The sequence below is a fragment of the Dermacentor variabilis genome, chromosome 3 (genome assembly GCF_050947875.1).
Source record: "Dermacentor variabilis isolate Ectoservices chromosome 3, ASM5094787v1, whole genome shotgun sequence".
Lineage (NCBI taxonomy): Eukaryota > Metazoa > Arthropoda > Arachnida > Ixodida > Ixodidae > Dermacentor > Dermacentor variabilis.
This window is the reverse complement of record NC_134570.1, coordinates 191,101,253-191,115,842: the sequence shown is the minus strand read 5'-3', so window position 1 is coordinate 191,115,842 and position 14,590 is coordinate 191,101,253. Positions and strand designations below refer to the sequence as shown.

At 51.3% G+C, this 14,590-nt stretch overlaps 1 long non-coding RNA gene across 1 annotated transcript; it reads left to right on the top strand.

Moving 5' to 3' along the window:
• Positions 1 to 3,196: 3,196 nt before the first annotated feature.
• On the top strand, positions 3,197 to 6,462 carry LOC142574372 (uncharacterized). Its single transcript, XR_012826516.1, has 2 exons — positions 3,197 to 3,331; positions 6,372 to 6,462. It is a non-coding gene; the product is annotated as an uncharacterized LOC142574372 (long non-coding RNA).
• Positions 6,463 to 14,590: the final 8,128 nt, after the last annotated feature.

Below are 14,590 nucleotides of genomic sequence, written 5' to 3'. Positions count from 1 at the left end.
CCGATGTGAGTACTCTAATTGTCTGCGCGCTTGGCTGTGGAATCGGCGTTCTTGGGTTTGCGGCCCCGGCGCGTGGGTCTGTAGAGCAGGAGCTCCGATTTGGCCGCGGAGCATTCGAGGCCCGTGTCGCACAGATACTCCTGCACCGCGTCGACAGCCGCCTGTAACGTTCGCTCTACGTGGGCGTCATTTCCCTCAGCAACCCAGAGCGTGATGTCATCGGCGTACAAGCCGTGGTGAAGGCCTTTTATCTCTGCCAGTTTCTGGGGTAACCCGAGAAGCACGACGTTAAAGGGAAGCTGAAGAGTCTGTCGAATTCAATAAGACACTCATATATGGATGCGGGAACCTTATAAACCATGCAGGTAAAATTTTGGAGGGAGATTTCTCACTTAGTAGCGACGTAATCGTCGGTTAAAATTGCGCTGTGGCTCCGCCCCCCGTCGAGCGCCGTGCGCTGCTGCTGACGCTGACGATGCGAGCGGAGACCGGAAACCGCGGCGTAGTGACGTCAGCACTGGTGTTCCGTTCCTTCGCCGTCTCCGCGACCGTGCCTGACCGGGCTTATTTCTGCGTGCGTGCCATCCTAATTTGCTTCGCTCGACCCTACATTCCTTTGTTTGTGTGTATATAGGAGTGGTAGTTCACGTGCGCAGCATCAATTGAACTGTAGGCCGATCATGCCGGCGTTCTGTGCAGCCTACGCTTCCACGAACACAAGCGGCCGCGACGATGTTCCGATGTTCTATTAGCTCCTGCAAGACAAGAAGCTTTCAGCTAAGTGGGAGGCTGCTGTGAAGCGAAACAACTTCAAGCGCTCAAGAACAACAGTGTTGTGCTCTAACCACTTCCGTGACGATTACTACCGGAGTTTATCACTAATGCGTGCTTTGGGTTCTCCTTCGTGTCAGCAGGCTGAACGGAAGGTGCATGTTTATCTCCCATCCTTGACGCAGGTTTCATCACCAAGCGCCGCGAATTTTCTATTTGCACGTGTGTTGTGAAACAGCCTGCATGCAGCTACCATAACGCAGTGCAAGTGTAAATTTTGCATGTGTTGGAAAGCCTGCTCACGCCAGGACGCTGCGCTCCTCCTTCTCTCGCGCACAGCGAGAAACCGACCATCGCACGTAGCCGACGGAATTCGCCGGTTACGAGTAGCGTGCGGATGGCGCGCTAATGGAGGTTCTATACTACACGTGCTACAACAGCCGGTAAACTTTTCCCGCGTTTAAACCGTCTGTGTAGATTGCCGACAGCTTTCGGGCAGCGCACAAATGCCGAAGATCGCATCGCCGCTTGTTCTACGAGGAGGCATGCAGGAACATAACACTGCAGTTTTTTGCCCGGAAACGTACTCACTAGAACTCTGAATGCAGCTTAGCAGAAAACAAACTCGCCAAAGAACATTTCCAAAACAAGGAGATGCTAACACTTCGCCTTCGTTTGCGTCGAAAGCAGTGCCTGCACCAGCATTTTTTGCTTCTTGGAGAGGCTGGCTCTTCGCAATCGGCTCGCACATGTAGGGAGTAAAGTATAAACCCCTTACAAGTGATCTTGCACGCGACAGCGACAGCGCGACAAGCGAGGCGATGGCTGTCGCGTTCACTCGTCGCCTGCAAGCCGAACTTCACGCAAGCGACGGCTTTGAGCGACGACTTCCCGGTATGAGGGCAGCAATATACGCGCCGAAACAAGCGTGACGTATACTTTATCAATTTAAGTTGATGTATTTTACTGAAAAAGGAGCATAAAATATTTATGAAGGTCTTGCACTAGGTTCTTATTCTTGCACGTGTAAAATTCAATAGTTTGCTCGTTCCGTGCGACAAACAGTAGTATTTGAGTTATGTACATCCAGTTCCGGCTTCGCACTATTGGCTAGTCGCTCATAGCACTTCCAGGCGACAAGCGACGAGTTCTAGATTTCTAGAAACGAGCGATCGAGCGACAACACCAAGCGATCTGTTTAAGCGACGGCCCGTTTTGTCGCTCGAAGCCGTCGGCCGTCACCGTCGCGCGCAAAATCGCTCGCGTGTAGTTTGGACTTAACGCCGAACTCCTCAGAGAACGCAAGCTCTCGAAATTTCCCATGACCGTCTCAGCAAAACAGCACCAAACTACCTTGCACCGTGCTTCGTGTGTAGCGGCAGCAGTAGGTGCGGACGAACACCATTGTTGACGTCACGAGGCGCCCGACCAATCACAGGCGGAAACGAGGCGCGCGAGCTGGGCGTGTCTGCTGCTGCACTTTTCGTCGAAATAAAATATGTTTGCGCTGTCTTTCGCTCAATTTCGATGCGATATTCAAATTCAGAAGGCTGAAAACCACGACGTATTCCTCTTCACTCATTTTTTCTGGAAAAGCTTTAAGCTTCCTTTTAAAAGCATGGGCGAGATGACGGAGCCCTGTGGCGTGCCCGTGCAACCCACGTCTATGTCTTGCGATTCCATTCCGCCGATCACTATGCGGGCACGGCGAGATAGAAATATTTTAGTGCCGCGAACCTATGATTTCAGCAGGCGGGCTCCACTGCCAAGCAAGACGCTCTCTCTACTCGCCCCGTCTAGCGAAATTCCTTCCCTGCGTTCTCCCATACCTGACCTCGAGGATCGCGTGACGCGTACGTCACAGGCCCCGCCTTCATATTTCCTTCTCTGCGCTACGCATTTCCTCTGGCCGCGCCGCGCGCGAGCTGTTGTCTCGTTCGCGCAGCGCACGATTTTGCGCGCTGTGCACAAGGAAACAGACTAGCGGTATAATTCAGTGCTACACGAATACTGAGGCACAACAAGCGGATTGCAGAGTGTGATCACGCACTGGAACACGGTAGAAAATGGCATAGTTTCGGTACCTTCGCACGTGACCGCATGACCGTGGGAACAAGCAGACGAAGCGGAAGTACATCTCTCTTGCATCGATGCGAAATAAAGCAAAAAACACGCGGACATTCTGTTTGTGTGTTTTATTATTTCTCTAAACTTCAATTTTTTATATTCAAGCAACAGATTGCACAGATAACTGATGTTGTCTTGAACAGTTCTCAAAGTCACGTGTCCCCACGAGCGACTTCACACTGCGGACACGATTACGTAGGTGCAGGAGCCCGACTACGTCACCGTCGCTCTCCGGGCGGATTCGCCGCGAGTGAAGAGGAGGAATAAACATTTATTGATGAGACAAAAAAGTGGCGGAAGGGAGCGGTGCAGGGTGGGTCCCTATTCCAAGACTCCAGTGGCCATCGCGACCCGCCCAGCTTGGTCCAAGAGGCCCTTCTGGGCCTCGAGGTCAGCAAGAGCGAGGATGGCCTCCCAGGGCTCCCTTAGCAAGGTGAGTACCAAAGGTGAATTAATGGCATGAGGTCTTTTGGCGCACTCCCATGTTACGTGAGGTAATGAAGGCCATGACCCGCACCACGGACAAGAGTTAGTGTACAAGGTTGGGTTTATTTTATGTATCTACCCAAATGTGGGTAGGTATCCGTCTGTATTCTTCTATATTTCTGCGCCTCCTCTACATTGAGTAGTTTGTGTGGTGGGGCGTACTGTCGCCGGGTTCTTCGCTGGTGCTCCAGTATATCGCGGACCAGTAGGCGATCGTCTTTTCATCGTTGTGCGTATCTCCAGCTCGGTTAGTAAAGCCTCGAGCTAGAGTGTGTGCCTGTTCGTTTCCCGAGATACCCTCGTGGCCAGGACACCATAAAATTGCATGATCTTCTTTCAATGTGTCGCCTATGATCTTAAGGGCGACTTGTGGTATGTTGCCTTGTAGATACATTCTGCATGCCACTTGTGAGTCGGACATTATTAAAGCTGAGCGGTTTTGCTTTTCCTTGTATGCGATAGCGAGAGCAATCGCCGCTGCTTCCGCTGTTGCAGTGCACCTAGTGCGTATCGAGGCTGATGTGTGAAGCGTTCCGTGGCGTGTGGGTTGAACTGCCACTATTACATGTCCTTTGCTAAATCTAGCTGCATCAGTACACATTACGTCTTGATTACTGCCGAAGGTTTTCTGAAGATGTTTAGCTCTCGCTTGTCTTCTCGCTGTGTGATAAGTTTTGTTCATGTTGCGGGGGATTGGGGAGACCACTATGCGCTCGCGTATTCGATCCGGCATTGGGGTTGTTTGTTCCTTGGAGTACTGCGGTCGCAATGGGTAGCCTAAACGCGACAGAACGTTTCTACCTGTGCTTGTGAGGCATAGTCGTTCTCTTTGTGTCATCAGAACGGCTGCTCTTAACTCTTCAAATGTGTTGTATATGCCTAGAGCTTGCACCCTCTCGTTTGCCGCATTCTTAGGAAGCCCAAGGGCTGACTTATACGCGCCACGTATTAGTAGGTCGATTTCTTTGATTTCCGACGGGGTTAGCTCTTGATATGGTAGTCCGTATGTTATTTTGCTAAGAATAAAAGCCTGGACTAGTGTTATGGTTTCGTTTTCGTGGAGCCCTTTACCTTTCTTTGTAATTCTGCTTATTAGTCTAGCGATGCTCCTCGTGCTTGACTTTAGAGTCGCAATGGTGTGAGTGGCTCTTTTGTTGCTTTGTAACCATAGTCCTAGTATTCTGATCATATTTCTTTCTGGTAACGTCCGGTCACCCATAGTTAGGTGGATGCTCGGTTTGTTTCTGTAGTTACGCCCGTGGATCCGGATAAACTCAGATTTTTCCGGAGCACATTGCATACCGTTTTGTTCTGCGAAGTCCTTCACCGAGTCGATAGCCTCCTGGATAGTTTGTTCTTTTTGCCCTAACGAGCCTTTGCAGGCCCATAACGTGATGTCGTCTGCGTAAAACGCGAAGTTGAGGTCGTTAATTTTCTCTAGTTGTCGTGCCAAGCTGTTCATTGCGACATTAAATAGAAGTGGTGAGAGGATGGCACCCTGTGGTGTGCCTCTGTTAGGCATTGGGAGTTTGGAAGATCGAATATTTTCCATACCTATTGTGGCTTTACGTTCAGTAAGGAAAGAGCGGATGTAATCGTGGATCTTAATTCCACAGCCCATTCTTTCGAGCTCTTCAAGTATGAGGGTATGGGAGATCGTATGAAAAGAGCTTTTTAAGTCAAGCGCTGCTATGATGTTCTCTCCCCCTGTAGGGACATTTTGCAGCACGTCATCTCGTAGCCTTACGAATATGTCTTGTGTAGAAAGATGTTGTCTGAAGCCGTACATGTTGTGCGAGAGAAGTTGGTGCCCTTCGATATAGCTAGTAAGCCTGATATGAAGGACCTTTTCGAAAAGTTTGCCTAAGCAGGAGGTTAGAGATACTGGCCTGAGATTCTGCAATGTTCTTGCTTTCCCCGGTTTAGGTATTAAGATGATGGTCGCTTCTTTCCATTGATTAGGAAGCTCTCCCGTTTCCCAGATTTTCTAATTGAAGTACCGGGTTAGGCGTTCCAGTTGCTGATCACTCATATTTCTTAACATAGCATTCGTGATGCCGTCCTCGCCTGGGGCTGAGTTACGTTTTAATGCTAGAGCGGCGGCATATACTTCTTGTTTCGTTATGGGTGCATGAAGCTTGGGATTGTCCATGCCTTTGTACTCTCTCTTATCGATGTTATCTCCTCCTGTCCCGATGTATCTGTCTGCCAGGGTTTGGATCAAGGATGCGTCATCCCCCTTAAATTCTCCTACCAATGTGCGTAATGCTCTAGTAGTGACTGTTTTTGTATTGTATGGATCAAGCATGCTCCGTAAAATTGCCCATGTCTTGGTTGTTGAGAGAGTTCCTCGTAACGAGTCACAAAATTGTATCCAGTTGTTCGCTTGTAGTTGCCTAGCATACTGATTTGCTTGTTCTGTCAGTTGTTCTATTCTAGCTCTGAGCTGTCTGTTTAAGCGCTGTCGCTTCCATCGTTTAGTAACACTTCGCCTGCCTTCCCACATATGGACGAGGTGGGGATCCACTACCGGTGTTCTTTCGCTTAGCGCGACGTGCTTTGTGTTAGTTTGGTATGCCTGCATCATTTCGTCTACCCATTCTTCTATTGTATCTATTGGATGCTGAGAGGTCGGGTAATGTCTATATGCAGTCCAGTCTGTAAGTTTCGCGTTTCTGAAAGGCTTCTTTAATTTGGGAGTCGTAATGGAGTAACTAATAATATAATGGTCACTTCCCACATTTTCATCCAGGTTCCTCCACTGTTCCTCTTTTACGTTAAATGTAAAGGTGAGGTCTGGGTACGTGTCTCCGCAGACGCTATTTCCAAGTCTCGTGGGGGCGAGGGGTAAGGTCTCTAGTTGCATGTTATATTTCTCTACTGCTTCTACTAGGTTTCTGCCCTTTATTGTATTTGTCCTATAACCCCAATTGGTGTGGGGAGCATTAAAATCCCCGACTAAAATAAACCTGTCTTTTTTTTTCCAGATGTCCAAGCGCCCATTCAAGCATCTCGGGAAACGCAGTCTGCCGTTCTTTCGGTGGGCTGTACACGTTGCCAATAAACGTTTTGGTTTTACTCCTTTTTGTAGTGTGTAATTCGATCAATTGGTGCTCCGTTGAGCATTGGGGATAATAGTATTCACTGGCCGCGATGTTCTTGTGCACCAGCGTCGCCACTCTAGGATACATGGGATTTTGAAAGGTGTAGTAGTCTCTAAGCTTAACTACTCCCTTTCCAACTTCCTGAAGACAGATGACGTCCGGTTGAATAATGGCGGCGTCTAAATAAGCTTGTAGCGCTGCCGCTCTTTTCTGAAAAGAGCGGCAGTTCCATTGCCATATCTCAGCGGTGTCCGTGGTTCGGGTTGTCTTACTGGCCATGGTTAGCTACGATTTCGGTATCCGTCGAATCGGAAACAGCCCCGTTTTTTACCTTTCTCGCCGTCGGTGTTCCGGGGTTACTGCTGGCTCTTTTGCGTGATGTTTGGTGCAGTTTAGACATTTGTTCGTCTACATAAACTTTGTGGTTCTGCACCTCAGCAAATAACTGCTGTTGAAAGGTTTGCAGAGCCTGAATTTGTTCTACTACCTGATTCATCATTCTTTCAATGTTGCTAATTGTTGTCTATTGGGCGGCCGGTTTATCTCCTTGTGCTGGTTTAGCTTGCCCAATTTTGGTATTCTGAAACTGTGCCTTCAGCGTTGACATCTCGATTTTAAGTTCTTCTACTGTTTTTTAAGCTGACGATTTTCAGAAAGGATTCTTTGGTACTCAGGGTTGGCGGTTATTGGAGCCCCTTTTTGTGCCATCCCCGCCCAGCTCACCTTATGTTGGGTCGAGTCTCCCATTGCCACTGAAGTCCTGGATGGGGTAGGGGATCTGGAGGACATTCTGTGGTGTCTGGAGGCGGAGCGGTCAGATAGCCCTTGGTCTCGATTCTTCTGTCGTTCTTGTGATCTTGATTTTCGAATTTGGGGTTGCGACGTTGGAATGTCCCCTTGAGTCTGCAGTGGAGGCCAATCGTCATCGTCCGTATCGTCCGTGTCAGACCATCTCTGTTTTGGCGACGATGACTTGATCGTCATGCCCGGCGTTTTGACGGCCATCCGGTTTGGTGATTTTGGCTGCGGTCGCTGTGGTGGCAGCTTGAAACGACGTTTACACTCCTTGGATCCCGTGAGATGCTTTTCTCCGCAGGTGGCGCAAAAAGGGTTGCAGTCGTGGTCTGGTTGTGGCTCCCGAGTGCCGCAGTTGTGACATATCAGCAGGTGGGGGTTCGGGCAGACGTCCGTTCTGTGACCCGTTTGCTTGCAAGTCTTGCAGAATTGTATGGTATTCTTGTATGGGAAGCAGGGAAGCTCCCCTCCCATATAATAGACGTATCGCGGTATGATGGGGCCAAAGAAGGTAATTACCGCTGTTTTCGTTTCACCCAACATCCTAGCTCTTAGTATATCGACGCCTTGCGTACGAAGACGTAGGTTGGCTAGCAGGGTTTCAGGGCTTGTGTAAGGAGCGATGCCATGTATCACTCCTTTCTTTGTGTCTTCGCCTACTGCTGCGTACGCACTCACTGCGTGCAGCCGACCGTTCAAGGTGAGGCCTGTAATTCTTCTTGCAATATCCGCCACCTCTTCTGTAGGGGTTGAGATAATAAAAATGTTTGATCCTGGTTTCAATCTCAGCAGGAACTGGTTTCCATTCACTTTTCCTTGGCAGGCGTTTATAACTGCTTCTGCGATCTGGGGCGCCGTGAGTTCCCTGATAGGGAGACCTTGGTGAGGGCGCACGACCACTTTAAAGTCGTCCTTAGGCAGTGGTGGAAGTCGCCTTGTCCTGGATTTCTTTTTATTCGCTGGTTGTACCGGGGGCTTGGACGATGGGCCCGATGATTCGTAGCCACCCTCGGAAAAAGTGGCCTTTTTTCCCGCTCGTGCGAGTGCCTTCTTTTGGCGCACGGTCAAAACCGTTTGCCAATCTCCGTCGTCGTCGTGGCGTCCATGGGATCCGCCACTTTCTTCGGTACTCTGGAGGACGATGCAATCCTCATTAACGGTTTCTTGGAATTCCATCTCATCTCGGTCCACGTCCGAGGAGGTGAGTTGCGCGTTGGGTGTTTTCTCGGGGCCTGCTGCCTCGTTAAACATTGTCGTCGGCGTTCTCGGCGCTTCCGTAGCTGGAGTCGGCGTAAGCGTCGCCATCTGTCGCGGCCGCGTCGCCGACGCGTTCCGCGTACCAGCAGCCGCCGCCTCGCCGCCGCCGTTAGCGTTCACACTTCACACACGTTTTGGCCCATCACAAAGGTTTGGCGAGGTGCTCACCGGAAAATTTGATGTCCACAGTGTCCCCACAGCTTGCCGAACCTCGTGAAGTCCTCGAAATTCTTGCATTGAACATTGCCAAGCATCAAACACTAGAAGTAGCGGTGGACCTTAACGCACACCGCCTTACCTGGGGGTACGAACGGAAAACGACCAAGGGGCGGTATCTCTGGCTGGATGCACAGCACGAGGGGCTGCCCGTGATCACCGAACCGGCGCACCCCACCAGGTAACGGAACACCGTGAGCGAAGATACCACACCGGACCCAACTTTCACCTAGAAAGCTCGACATGGCACCATACACAAGATAATCTAGGAAGTGACCATTACATACTGGTCACACAACTCGAAGCAGGCTCATAAAACCCAAGGGGGGCATGCAATTCAATATCACAGAGTGGGACGTGTTTAGGAAGCTTAGAGCAGCCGAAAGGAACTCGCACGACGGCAGCGCAGAAACATACGAAATCGAGGACATCGAATCGTGGTTCGAACAGCTTCACCCATGCGTGGCGAAAGCCACAAAAACCATTCCAGAGGAAGCCGGAATGCAACTGGCCAATGCCAAACTTCTACACATGTGGGAAGCGAAGCGAGGCTTGCAGGAACGACTAGGCAAACAAATGCTCAGCTGTCGCGGCACGGACGATGCGCTAATCAAAGAAATCTGTGACCGATACATCGGAACAAATCCGACAGAGCAACTCAAATCGTACACGGGAGCTGCAAACGCAACGCTAGACCTCCCGCTCATGACGGCGCAGCTGAGGGGAGCCATACGGGATCTCCGTACCAAATCTGCCCCGGGGCTGGGCAGTATTACTCATAAAATACTGAGAAACCTAGACGAGGACTCTATTGTCGCGAAGACAATGTAACGCGGCCTTCTTTGCTGTCTTTCGGGGAATTTTGTGGGGTCCTTGACGCGGGGCAAACCTTTGTACACAAATGACCTCGACGGCGCCGCGGACAGTGCTGCCGCGCGGCCGCCGCCCCCGCCGCACCTGACGTCACACCTGCACATGTCGCGTCGTCTTCTCACGCTCGGCGGTCAAAGGCCAATTAGTTATGGTCAGAGTGCTTTTGTGTACGGAGTGTTGACGCGACCATTTCTTGACCCCTTGAACTCTGCCGCTTATTGGATGATGTCGGCTTGCCTGATTGGTCGAAGTAACGAAGTAGCCCATTGGTGGAGAAAAGTGTCTCTTGGATGCTGGGGAAACTTATTTAAGGAATAGTTCGGGGTAGTTTAGAGTGAGCAAGTAGACCGCAGCAGACACGGCGCAGCTACACCAGGGGTGACCGGGCCGGTCAGGCAGGCCGACGACGACGGGTATGACATCGTTCTATTTGTAAATATTTTTGTACAGTTTAAACTTACGGCAAATGCCAAGGGAATAAATCTAGTTGTTCAAATGCTACTCTCGTCGTCGTACCTGCGGATTTGGACCTTCCCTGCCAGAGCTCATCCCCATTCTTCTTCCGTCTCCCTGGTGAGTTGATGCGTCAGATATCTCACGGCTGCGTCACTTCGCTACAAAGTGGTGGAGTGTGCTGGGTACCGAAGGCCACGCACTAATATCATGGGCCGTGGCAACAAACCCCAAGAACCTAGCTCTAACAGCTCGAATATAACCGAACCCCCTACTGTTCTCGCTACCATGTCGACCCCTCAAGCTAAACCTTTCGTCGGACCGCCAGTCTTTAGAGGCACACCGGAAGAGTCAATAACCGAGTGGCTGCTTTGCTACGAACACGTAGCCTCCCTCAACAACTGGGATGAAGGGACGAAAGCAAAATTTTTATATTTGGCATTAGATGGCAATGCGAAAAAGTGGCACACCACGCAAATTCTAACGGGTGCCCCTAATACATGGGAAGAGTGGGCGACGCTCTTAAAAACATCCTTCACAAGTCGTCACTCAGTTGAGATCGCATATTTGCGGCTCCAAAACCGAACGCAGCTGCCATCAGAATCTCTCGAAGATTATTATTATGACGTTGTGCAGCTGTGCGCCAGAGCCAATCCATCTATGACGGAAGAGGAGCGGATGCGGCACCTTACGCGCGGATTGCGTCCGGACGTGATGGAAAAAATCCTTATTGCAAACCCGGACAGCTGCTCTGCTTTCCTTGAAATTTTACGCCGAATTGATTGGGCAGCTTTTTTGATGACACGTGCATACCAACCAGAAGCGATCGGCACCCACCTCCCTGCCGGCCAGCAGTCGTGGTACCCACTCGCCGCGGCACCCTTCGCGGGAGTGACCCCCGCTGGAGCAACAGTGCAGCCGCCTCCAACATGTCTCGCCTCCTGCGCTGCGGCAGAGCGTCACTGCCCGCGAGAGGCCACCGACCGCGACAGGGACTTGAGGACGATCGCGGACTCTATAGCCTCATTATTTGACCGCCTGAAAGGTATCGAACAAGATGTACGTCGTCCTCCAGTGCCTTGGCCAGCGAAAAATACCCGTGACGACGACGAGCGACCACGCTGCCAGTTATGCGACCGCATCGGCCACTTTGCGCCCCAGTGCCGGCAATGGCTCCAGGAAAACGGACCCCAGGGGAAGGAGCAGCGCTCTAACTTTGAGCAAAGCAAATCCGACACTCTTTCCCGACTTCCGCATGATTCCGCACCAGCAAGCGAAGAAAATCCCTTACCGTTGCTCGTGCTGGATCATGTGGACATCGGCGAAAGGCAGAGAGAGGATTCATGGATGCGAGAAGTATTACAACACCTAGAGCAGCCGAGTGCGCCCGTTGCCAGAAAAACGAAAAGAACGGCACGGAGCTTTCGGCTGGTCGACGGTGTATTGTACAGAAGAGCGAAAGGCTTTCAGGAAGATCGCGCAGCACTCGTTGTCCCCAAGTGTTTGAGATCGGAGGTTCTGAGGCACTGCCATGACGACATCACGGCAGGCCACCTCGGTGTCAAGCGCACATGGGAGAAAATTCGCAGCCGCTATTTCTGGCCAAAGATGTTTTCCCATGTCAACAAGTACGTCCTATCCTGCTCTGAGTGCCAGAAACAGCCGCTCGCCCACAGAAAGCCAGCCGATCCCACCTGCAAGTCGCCCTTTCCAACAAGTGGGCATGGATTTTCTTGGCCCTTTCACTAAAAGCAAAGCAGGAAACCGCTACATCCTCGTGGTTACTGACTACCACACGAAATGGGTCGAGGCTGTCGCGTGTACAGCGGCCACTGCTGCAGAAGCTGCTAAAGCCTTCGTCGAGCAAATTGTCTTACGCCATGGGGCACCAGAAAAAGTGATAACAGATCGGGGGCAGCATTTTGTCGCCAACCTGACTGAAGAAATTTTCCGACTTATAGGTAGCGAGCATGCCACTACTACAGCGTACCATCCTCAAGCGAACGGCTTGTGCGAGCGCTTCAACCGCACGTTGACCGATATGCTCAGCATGTACGTTTCTTCGCACCATCGCGACTGGGACGAATTTCTTCCGTACGTGCTCTTTGCATACAATTCGTCTACCCACGAGACCACCGGGTTCACCCCGTTCTTTCTTCTGCACGGACATGAGCCCACACTTCCTATAGATGTAGCACTAGGCGCGGAACGCGGTTTCGACTGCACCCTGGACGCCAGGAAAGTGGCCCTCCGGCTGCAGCGTGCTCGCGAGCTAGTGACCGAACGGGAGAGGCGTCAGCAAGTAAAGAACAAACGTAGTTACGACGCTAAACGACGAAGTGCAAACTACCATGCGGGGGACTTGGTGTACTTGTGGACTCCCTTCAGAGCTCGGGGAAAGACAAAACTCCTTCACCGATACCACGGGCCTTTCCGTCTTGTTAGGCGAATCGGCGAGAACAACTGGGAGATAGTGGATAGAACTGGCAAAAAACGCGACGTTGTTAATGTTGCGCGCTTAAAACCGTGCCACGTCAGACAGTGCTCGGATAATGACGACGCGGACGACGAGTCTGTTGACGGACATCGAGAGGAGGTGTGTGATCCAAGCGGTGCTGTGCGCGAGTGCGATTTGAATGGTGGTGTGCGCGAGTGCGGTTCGCGTAGTGATCGTGTGTACGAGACAGAGACTTGTGAAAGAGTGCGCGTCGTAGAAGACTCGGACGATGGGACTGAACTTTACTCCGACTGGAAGACATTCCACAACGAGGCCGATCCGAGAACTATCACTGCTTACGACACGGACACTGATGTGTATCACAACGAAAGCGTATAACCTTCATTGTTAATTTTATTGTGTAGCGCGCGCGAATGAACTTTGTTTCTTGTCTTGTGCATTTTGTTTCCATTTTGTCTAAACTTGTTTGTTTTGTTTTACGTGATGCTAAATCTTCCTTACGGATACTTCAGTTCTTTATATGAATCCCTAATGTGCGCGTTTAACTTCTTGAGCCATGTTTTATTTTGTAGTAATGATTTGTAACGAGTGGGACACTCTTTTTCGTAGGGGGGAGGTGTCGCGAAGACAATGTAACGCGGCCTTCTTTGCTGTCTTTCGGGGAATTTTGTGGGGTCCTTGACGCGGGGCAAACCTTTGTACACAAATGACCTCGACGGCGCCGCGGACAGTGCTGCCGCGCGGCCGCCGCCCCCGCCGCACCTGACGTCACACCTGCACATGTCGCGTCGTCTTCTCACGCTCGGCGGTCAAAGGCCAATTAGTTATGGTCAGAGTGCTTTTGTGTACGGAGTGTTGACGCGACCATTTCTTGACCCCTTGAACTCTGCCGCTTATTGGATGATGTCGGCTTGCCTGATTGGTCGAAGTAACGAAGTAGCCCATTGGTGGAGAAAAGTGTCTCTTGGATGCTGGGGAAACTTATTTAAGGAATAGTTCGGGGTAGTTTAGAGTGAGCAAGTAGACCGCAGCAGACACGGCGCAGCTACACCAGGGGAGACCGGGCCGGTCAGGCAGGCCGACGACGACGGGTATGACATCGTTCTATTTGTAAATATTTTTGTACAGTTTAAACTTACGGCAAATGCCAAGGGAATAAATCTAGTTGTTCAAATGCTACTCTCGTCGTCGTACCTGCGGATTTGGACCTTCCCTGCCAGAGCTCATCCCCATTCTTCTTCCGTCTCCCTGGTGAGTTGATGCGTCAGATATCTCACGGCTGCGTCACTTCGCTACACTATTGAGGCTCTCACCGAATACATGAATCAATGTTGGATGGAATTGGTACCATTTCCAGACAATTTCCAGGCAACGCCAGCCAGCGAGCTATTTCGGCTCGTCGCGCCGTATGCCGTATGCAGACAGCCGTATGCCATATGCCATGGCCGACGAACGACCTTGAGCCGCCGTCGCCTACCAACGCCGCAGCCGCGCTCGAACAGATGGCGCCTCCGTTGACGCCGCTGCCGTCGCCGCTCGCTCTACACAGCGTCTAAGCGGACAAGCGGATTTTCAAAGCGGGCGTATTTCCAACTGCTCGTAGGTACATCGGGGCGTGGCACTTGCGGAGACGACGGACGTTTGCGCGCACGCGCGAGTAAGAGCGGGTGCGAGAGAGGAAATGTGGGGAGTTTTGCTCCTTGAAAATACGACACTGCGTAGGTACTAGGGAGGAGTTGTATGCGCTTGTCCCTAGGCGTGCCGGCAGAAGTCGCGGGTCGCGGTAGTGCTGAACTTAGCATCGCAAGTTGGCGGCTCGGCGCAATAATATTTATTCGACCATGTTTTTACTAATGAAAACAACGTGTCATTATTTCGCATTATTGGCGGCGCTTCCAGGACACCAAAGCGGCTACGGGGACGTCAAAGCTAGAAGCCGGACTGTTCCGTGGGTTGGGGCTCGCAGAGGCCTGCGCGTGCCAGGGGAGTATAGGATCGTCTGTCCGCTATCGCGGACAACCAATTTTTTATGCGAACACCCCCTGGCACG